Source organism: Podarcis liolepis, assembly GCF_965112155.1.
Source record: "Podarcis liolepis genome assembly, chromosome: 4".
NCBI lineage: Eukaryota > Metazoa > Chordata > Lepidosauria > Squamata > Lacertidae > Podarcis > Podarcis liolepis.
The window spans coordinates 88,230,947-88,240,317 of NC_139558.1; positions in this window are offsets into that span (position 1 = coordinate 88,230,947).

The window sequence follows — 9,371 nt, forward strand, 5'->3', positions numbered from 1 at the left end:
CAGTTCTTAGTGGCAGAAAGTTCTTCCTGATATTTAGTCGTAATCTCCTTTCTTGCAGTTTGAAGCCATTGGTTTGGGTCCTACCCACCAGAGCAGGAGAAAACAAGCTTGCTCCATCTTCCGTGTGACAGCCCTTAAGATATTTTTGGTGGCTATTGTATCTTCTCTCTGTCTCGTCTTTACCAGGCTAAGCGTTACAGTCAGTTATTGATCACCAGCATGAAAAGAACACCTCATAGTTAACGTAGTATAATTAGATGTGTCTAAACTGCAGGGGGGAAACGTAGTAAGTCTGATAGGGCAATTTGATTTTGCTATGTGATAAATGGTTCAAAATGATGTGAAAGTTCTTACAGTAATTGGAATGTATTTCCAGGTTTTGTTTTTTGTTTTGTTAATTGCCTTCTTTTTCACCACAGCTTCTATTCCTCATGGCTTTATATGTGCAGATGATTCTTTATGGTGATATTCTCCCCCCCCCCCCTGAATTCACAGTTGCTCCTTTTCTCTTCCATCATGGTATTCTGTAAAAATCCCTTCCCTCCCCCCATCAATTATGAGTATGGATCAGACCAAAGGCTCATCTAGTCCAGGATTCATCAGAAGCCTTCATTCACATTTCTTCATGCTGTACTATAATCATCCAATCTCTTAATCTGCCTTTTGCTTGGAGTCAGCATCCCTGTGACCTTGATCAGCCCCATAACCCTACAGGAAAAGTAAATGGAGCAGTTCATGTTGAAAAATAGATTTCAGGGAGATTTGCAGATATCCATATGGCCTCCTTCTGAAGCCTGTTGTGATGCATTCATTTGCAAGGGGTCTCCTTTCCAACCCTACAATTCTATGATTGTATGATACAGAGGCAAGAGAAAGCTGGGTGCATTCAGACATGCACTCTAGACTTTAGAGAAGGCTGATTTCAAAAACTTTAAGGAACTTACTGCTTGAGAACCTATGGTAAGGAATACTCAAAGAGAAGGGAGTCCAAGATGGATGGGGGTTTCTTAAAAGTGAAGCACTGAAGGCACAAATGCAGACAATTCCAAGAAATAAAAGTGCAAGGCACCTAAAAAAAACAACCCCAGTGTGGCTGCATAATGAGCTTACAGCTGAACTGAGATGTAGGCAACAGTTGTAGAGAGAACACCAGGCAGGCCAAAGATCAGAATGAGCTCAGGCTTGCAAGAGAAGTTAGAAATCATAAAAAGGTTTCTTTGGCTATGTTCGAAAGAAGAGGACGAACAAGAAGGTAGTAGGTCCCTCTGTGTGGAGAGGACAGAGAAATGCTATTATATGATGATGATGATTTTGATGATGATGATGATGATGATGGTGATGATTTATTATTTATACCCCACCCATCTGGCTGAGTTTCCCCAGCCACTCTGGGCAGCTCCCAATCGAGTGTTAAAAACAATACAGCATTAAATATTAAAAACTTCCCTAAACAGGGAAGTTGGGTGACAGAGAGAAGGTGGAACTGCTCAACACCTACTTTTCCTCTGTCTTCACCCAAAAGGAAAACAGTGCCCAACCTGGCAATAGCAGAATAAATGATGCAAGGAAGAGATGCAGCCCAAGATAAGAAAAGAGATGGTAATCTATGATTCTATGAATTCCAACCACAACCAAAATACTAAATTAATTGGTTTGTAGCTTGCTAGAATGTCCCAGTAGTGTGTTGTTGTTTTTCTCCAAATGGGAGCATTAGAAGTGCTTTTCAACCCTAATTTTGCAAAAAAAACAACAACAACAAAACCAACCACCCACCTCTCTGGCAGTGTCTTCAATCTGATGGAATTTCCTCTAGGAATTTGAGGTGTGCTACCCTCCACACACAGACACATCTACACACATATAGCCTAATTTCGAAATGCCCTCAGGACTATTCTGGAAACGGTGGGCAGGATCTCCTATGTGTCTCCAGCTTTCACTTTTAAAGCAATATTCCACATTTTCATGTTCTGGAAACAACAAGGCATAAATATTTTATTCATAGGTTCTTTGGGGTTCCAGACATAGTTGCATGAGGCATTTCCCCATAATGCCACTGCTAGCACATCTGTGCATTAATGTTTTTAAAAGCTTTTGCTACTTGGCTGAAACTTCCGGAAGGAATCCCACATGGCTGGCCTTTATTTAGATGCAAAACTTCATTCATATCTCTCTCTCTGCCTTCATTCCCCGCAGCACCGATGACAAGTTTGGAAGCTTTGTGCTCATGACTATTGCACTGATGGGAGAACTGGATGCCCACCTTAATCCGTCCCGCCTCTGCTGAGCCATCAGTCTGATTCTCCTCCCGTCTTCAGTCAGCACCTCTGGAAGCAGAGACTCTGGAGAGCTTTTCAGAGTTGCTGATTTAGTGCGCTGGAAAGGCGCTGAAGCAGATGAATGGCAGCAAACAGATCAGCGCAGAAAACTAATGAAGGTTTTAAAGCCATTAAGTCCTGCAAGTGAGAAGGATAATCACCATAATCCTTAGCGCTTATAGGGCCCACACTTCCAAAGGGCTAAGTACCTTCACCAAAGTACAGAGCAGCTGGGAGGCTGGGAGCCGCACAGCGCTCTACAGACGTTGGTATGTTATCGGGGCATTTCCACACAACTCTAATGCAGGGATAAGGATTTTCTGGCCTGCAAGCCAAATGTGGCCCATGGAGCCACTGGATTGCAGTGAGTTGCATACAGTGAAAATATGGACAGCGTATATCCAAAGGTGACCTAAAATCAACTGTAAAAGGTAAAGGTGAGGGACCCCTGACAGTTAAGTCCAGTCGCAAACGACTCTGGGGTTGCGGTGCTCACCTCGCTTTACTGACCGACGGAGCCGACGTTTGTCTGCAGACAGTTTTTCCAGGTCATGTGGCCAGCATGACTAAGCCACTTCTGGCAAAACCAGAGCAGTGCACAGAAACACCATTTACCTATTTATCTACTTGCACTTTGATGTGCTTTCGAACAGCTAGGTTGGCAGGAGCTGGGACCGAACAACGGGAACTCACCCCGTCATGGGGATTCGAACTGCTGAGCTTCTGATCGGCAAGCTCTAGGCTCAGTGGTTTAAACCATAGCACCACCCATGTCCTGTTTGATCATAAAAACACCTTGCTACACACATTCTGGCTGCACAACTAATACTAGCAGTTTAATTGGGGGGTAGATTCAGGTAGGTAGCCGTGTTGGTCTGACGCAGTCAAAATATATATTTAAAATAATTGTCCAGGAGCACCTTAGAGACCAACTAAGTTTGTTCTGGGTATAAGCTTTTGTGTGCATGCACATTTCTTTAGATAATTGGGGGGAGGGGTTAGGGCAATAGTCCCCTTCACAGATCACTGCCTTGCTGTGGCGAAGGGGCTTGAATAACTCCAATAAGCTCTGAGCTATTCCATGTAGGGCCACCCAAGACAGACAGGTCATAGCCAAGAGTTTAGACTAAATGTGATCCACCTGGAGAAGAAACTGACAATCCACTCTGGTATCTTGCCAAGAAAACTTCACGGACATAAAAAAGGAGAAGCTTTAAGAAGAAAGTGAGGGTTTCCAAGGCATGCTCTGGTTCTTGGGGTCACAGAGAGTCAAACACAACTAAGACAACTAAACAAAGGGCAAGCGTAGTACCTCTGGTGAGGGACACATCATGCTCCTTCTGGGGTAGTTTGTCCATCTTTGGTCCCCAGCCTGCACTCAGCTCCCACCTGTGGCTCCTAGAAGCTGTCAGCTGGCCACAGCCACACCCCAGGAATGACTTTGACTGACCAGCTAAGCCAGGTGAGGCTAGTTAATGGGTCTCAAACCCTTGCTGAGTTAGGGACTTCCCCTGCCTGTGAAGACAGACTTTGGAGGATTCAATGGATGAGACCGATAGTGGGTCCAACAGTTTAGAAAGCAGTTCCTGCACATGCTGGAGTTGGAAATGAGAGGCAGATGGGGCTCGTCAACCTGGGAAGGTAGCCCATCCAGGAGAAGGAAAACTCTGATCCTAAACCTCTGCTGTGTTGCACGATATCTTTGGAAGAAGAAAGGGCTAAGGAGCAAACCCGACACAAATTCAGAGTGGAGTCCCTAAGATGGTTCAATGGCATCTTGTACGCCTCTTTCCGGCAACTCCTACAGCCAAGTTGGTGCCAAATGTATCACTCTTCTTTCCTTTGGACCACTGAAGCAAGGGGGGGGGTCTTGCCAGCTATGCAGTCCAGGACCTCCTTACGCACTGCCCAGGCTTCACCCCCAGAGGCGCACTCCATTGTCTCTTGAGACAGAAGGAAGCCAACTAATTGCCATCACTCTCAGGTTCATTTACATTCCATGACATTTTCATACAGCCAAATATGATTGGATATAATGCTTGAGTTCTGACTGGCTGGGCTCACATAGTGAATAAGAAAATCACTTAATTGGAAGAAGAATGTTACTGAACCAGCACTACCACATTAGGCAGTAAACAGGTGTGGGAAAAGATGACCATTCAGAAAAGCAGGGTTGGGGAAAGTTTGCTGAAAGGTGAACATCAAGGGAAACCTCAATTCAGGCTTAAAGGAGAAACGTAGGGTTAACTCAGAGGAAGCAAAGCACAGAAGAAGACATGTTGTGAGAACAAAAATGAAAGAGTTACAAAGAAGCTGTATATCACATCAAATAAAAAACAGTCATTTGAATTATTGAGCTATAATTCTATCTCAAGTCATAGATGAAAACATACATCACCGAAACTTTGCCCTTGTGGTTTATAATTTCAGTGGCGCCCCTCTGGAGAATTTCAACCTATAATTTATGCCTTTGATATGGGCTCCCCCCCCCTTCTCTCCTTGCAAGTTCAAAAGGCCTGCATGCTAAGTCATAACTGTGCATAGTACTAGTGATCTTAAACAAATTCTCCACATATTTTTAAAGTCAAATGTATATTCTTGTTCCGGTGACTCCAAGTCCGGTAATATGAATGCTCACCCAGACTTCATTAACTTGTGCCCTGTTAAAAACTGCCAAGATCCTTAAGAATTAACATCCAAAATTGTACACCATTTCCCCAATTAACTCTTTAAAGGTAAGTTTGCCTCAAGTTAATGCCTTTTTATAACACAAAGATTTCTTTGCTCTGCGTATATGTGCAAGGTTCAAATATGAGACATGTCCTTTAAAAAACATTCTTCCTGAAAAATGACTTTTGTTATGATATTGCTGGAATTGGAACCTTAGGGCCAGGGGTCAAATCTGACCAGCAAAGACTGGTCTTCAGAACCCTTCCTTGGCCACATTCCTCATAGGCCCTTGCTTGGCTGAGATGTGTCCTTGAATTCTGTCTCTTGTTTATCTGGATGGAGTACAGGGGAATATGAGCATGTGTGAATGTGAGAAACTGGCTGCCTATACCAAGGTTAAATGTACATTTGTTGCTCTGCCTACTTTTGCCTGCCATGTGACCCTTAGAGATTAAAAATATGTAATGCTAAAGAAGGATGATCATCGAAGAATAGATGCTTTTGAATTATGGTGCTGGAGGAGACTCTTGAGAGTCCCATGGACTGCAAGAAGATCAAACCTCTCCATTCTTAAGGAAATCAGCCCTGAGTGCTCACTGGAAGGACAGATCCTGAAGCTGAGGCTCCAATACTGTGGCCACCTCATGAGAAGAGAAGACTCCTGGAAAAGACCCTGATGTTGGGAAAGATGGAGGGCACAAGGAGAAGGGAACGACAGAGGACGAGATGGTTGGACAGTGTTCTCGAAGCTACCAGCATGAGTTTGACCAAACTGTGGGAGGCAGTGGAAGACAGGAGTGCGTGGCGTGCTCTGGTCCATGGGGTCACAAAGAGTCGGACACGACTAAACGACTAAACAACAACAACAGCAAGCTCTACAGTTGTTGAATGGAATAGTCTCCCCGCCTCCCCCCCCCCAAAAAAAATCCTTAACAATTTTATGTCACCAGTGTTCTCCAGAATGTAATGAAGTCATGTTAATTAGGAGTTGTAATGCTGCCTACCCTAGTTGTGGGGAGCTACAGTGGTAGTTTTTACACAGTTTTACAAACAATGGCCCGTTTAACCGAAGCCACACTGAAAATCAACACGAGTCAAGCATTCCTTCCTGAAGGATTCCAACATCATGAGCTCGCAGGTTTGCTGCTTCTGGGAGACCCATCAAAGAATACAGTTTTCTAGCCTTCTCTAACTCTTTGGTCTTACTTATGCTCCTGAGTGAATTCAAGAGTCATCTAGTCTTCTGCAATGAAGGCATCACAGCTATCACAAACAGCTATTAGAATCAGAAGGGAGGGGAATGAGAGATCACCTTTGGTGGAAATAGTAGCCAATGCATAGCCTTGTGGTACAGCCCGTGCACTGCAAGAAGAGGTCTCAGTTTCCCTGGCATCTTCAGGTACAGATAATAAAGACTCCTGCCTGAAACACTGGAAAGCCACTGCCAGTCAGTGTAGACAATATTGGGTTTGATGGGCTCTAACTCACTATAATGCTGTTTACTAATATAATAACTGTTGTACCTTTGGATATATATTGTATGGCAATGTGCAGGGGGAAATGTTATATAGGCATCAAGTGCAGTTTGCTAATACAAAGGGTTAGGTGGGCTTCCTGCACACATAAACTTCATTCTGAATTAATTTCAAAACAATGAACAGCTTGTCGCACAAACGAGGGTGCTGGACTGGGGTCGAAGCCCAGCCAGGCTTGCCATTATCAAATGCAAACAGCCTGCTTTGTTTGCTTTGCGGGTGTTGGCATTTAAGTCTTTGAAGGACTTCATATGCTTAATCCTGATTTAGAGAACCTTTATTTGGCTGTATGGAATCCTCTGGAGAAATTTCACGAGCTTTAGCAAAATGACTTTTGGCAAGTCGTCTGCCTGACAACCGGGGATCGCACTCTGCGCATTTGATAGAGCGAGCCCTAGTCCATCAAAGATCATACCAATGTCCCCCAACATCACAACTTTGAGATGTTTGGGGCAGCAACCCCCAGCAGCCTCAGCCCACAAGTCCAGCACCAACCAGGATGGGCCTGATGTGAGCTGCAGCCCTATTTTCATGTGAGGAATGTTGGAGGGTATGCACTTGGAGAACAGGATGTTGGGTAGATAGGCCTTTGGTCTGTTCAAGCAGACTCTTCTTACACTGGAAAATGTGCTCAGCTTTAAGGTGTCAAAAGGCTTGTGGTTCTTGCTGCAACAGACTAGCCTGGGTACCATGCTTAATGTTCGATTATACACAGCCAGCAGAGCAGAAAGGAACCTTCACATTGGTCTTTATAGCAAAACCACTTCCCCAAATGTTATTGTCCTTATCAAAGCTCTGTTGGCTTTCCTTGAAACTTCTCAAACATTTCAACTAAGGGAGGATCAAACCCTAAAGTCATTTTGAAAGTTGCTTCAGTCAAAATTTCAGCGGCGATGCCGCATAAAATTGTGTTAGATTAATGTCGTACTACATCAAAGCAAAATCTCCTCTTCTTTTTCCTCCCCCCCCTTCATTTCGCCGTCTAATCATTTTATGTATAACAGCCATCGACCAGCATACAGGACTTTTTTAAAACTGCTGCTTGCTGACTCCAGTAGCTTTTGTTTATAGTCTAATTTACAGACCTCAGGAGAGAGAAGAACATTTGTGCCAAGAATCTCTTTAATGGATGCAATTTTTCCCCCACAACACATTTATACGTGGAGAACTCACATCATTTACTAGATCGCACATGCAAGTATAAAAAAGAGAGATGATTATAACATTCCTTTAAAGAAAAGAGGAAACTGAGATGCTGAGATATATATTAGCTGCTGTCTTGTGTTCTGTTTACTGCAATTTAATAACAGAATGTTTGGGGTAATTATGCTGACCAAAAAAGAAGAAGCTAAGACTCAGGAAGATATTAAATCATCGTGACCACAAAGTAAATGCTTTTGATGCAAATGAGGAGGGAAATTACTCTGGAAGTTTAGAATAATAGAATGGTCGAATACGGAGGGACCCCAAGGGTCATCTAGTCCAGCCCCTGCAATGCAGGAATCTCAGCTAAAGTATCCATGACAACGGACCATCCATCCTCAATTTGAAAACCTCCAAGGAAGGAGAGTCCATAACTTCCTTTTTTTATATAAAATATTTATTAAAGTTTCAGAAAGAGTAATTACATAAAAACAAAAAATACAAAAGTAAAAGACAAAAATAAAAATACAAGAAAAATACAGAATAAAAAAGTAAGTACACTTACAGAAAAAAGGAAAAAATAAAAATAAAAAAATCAATCTTTCCATATCTTACATTCATATCCTTGTTTCCCTGACCTCCTCGTACCTCCCTTTTTTGTGTTCCAATTCAATTAATTAATTCAGCAATTTCTTTCCCTCCTTATTATCCTGATCTTTAATCTTGGAGAGTCCATAACTTCCTGAGGGAATTTGTTCCACTGTTGAGCTGCTCTTACCACCAGAAAGTTATTCCTTTAGTCATTACAAAAAAAAAAAAAAAATTCCTTCCAGTAGCACCTTAGAGACCAACTAAGTTTGTTATTGGTATGAGCTTTCGTGTGCATGCACACTTCTTCAGATACTTGTTTCGACTACGGCAGACCAACACGGCTACCTACCTGTAACTAGAACCTTTAGTTATTGTTTTAAAAGACCAAAGTGTCAGTATAAGTCACTGGGTTTGTGAGTATGATGGGTTGGTGTAGACTGGGAGTGGGAGGGAAATTTGATTCCATTCACATTTAAGAGCTAACCTACCGGATTTGCGCTTTGTGAAACGAGTGATGTAAAGAAAAGGACTATATCAGAGTTTGCTTGTTTATACGCCTTATCGTGGAGCAGTTGCCCTTGGTGGTATATTTTGGTGTGACTTTGCATTTTGCTCTTATATCACTAGTGACCCAGTGTATTGTTTGCAAGAGGGCCTTCTCAGCAGGGGAACTCTCCCTGTGGAACACCCTCCCATCAGATGTCGAGGAGATAAAGAGCTACACAATTTTTAGAAAACATCTGAAGACAGCCTTCCATCGGGAAGTTTTTAATGTTTGATTTTTTTTATGTTTTTACATGTGTTGGAAGCTGCCCAGAGTGGCTGGGGCAAGCAAACCAGATGGGTGGGGTATAAATAATAAAATTATCATTATTATTATAAGTCCAGAACATGCATTGCAAAAGCCAGGGAGGGATACTTTAAAAAAATGGTACCATCGCGGTGAGCAGCACCTCCCCCAGCCATAATCTGTGGGACTATATGCCACCTGGATTCCCATCACTGTCACGTGAGTCTCCTCACCACCCATGAGTAGACTGGAGCAAAGGTGCAAAGACTCACAGCGTGGTAGTGGTGATACCTTAGAAGATGATGAGATACAGACAATGTAGCACGA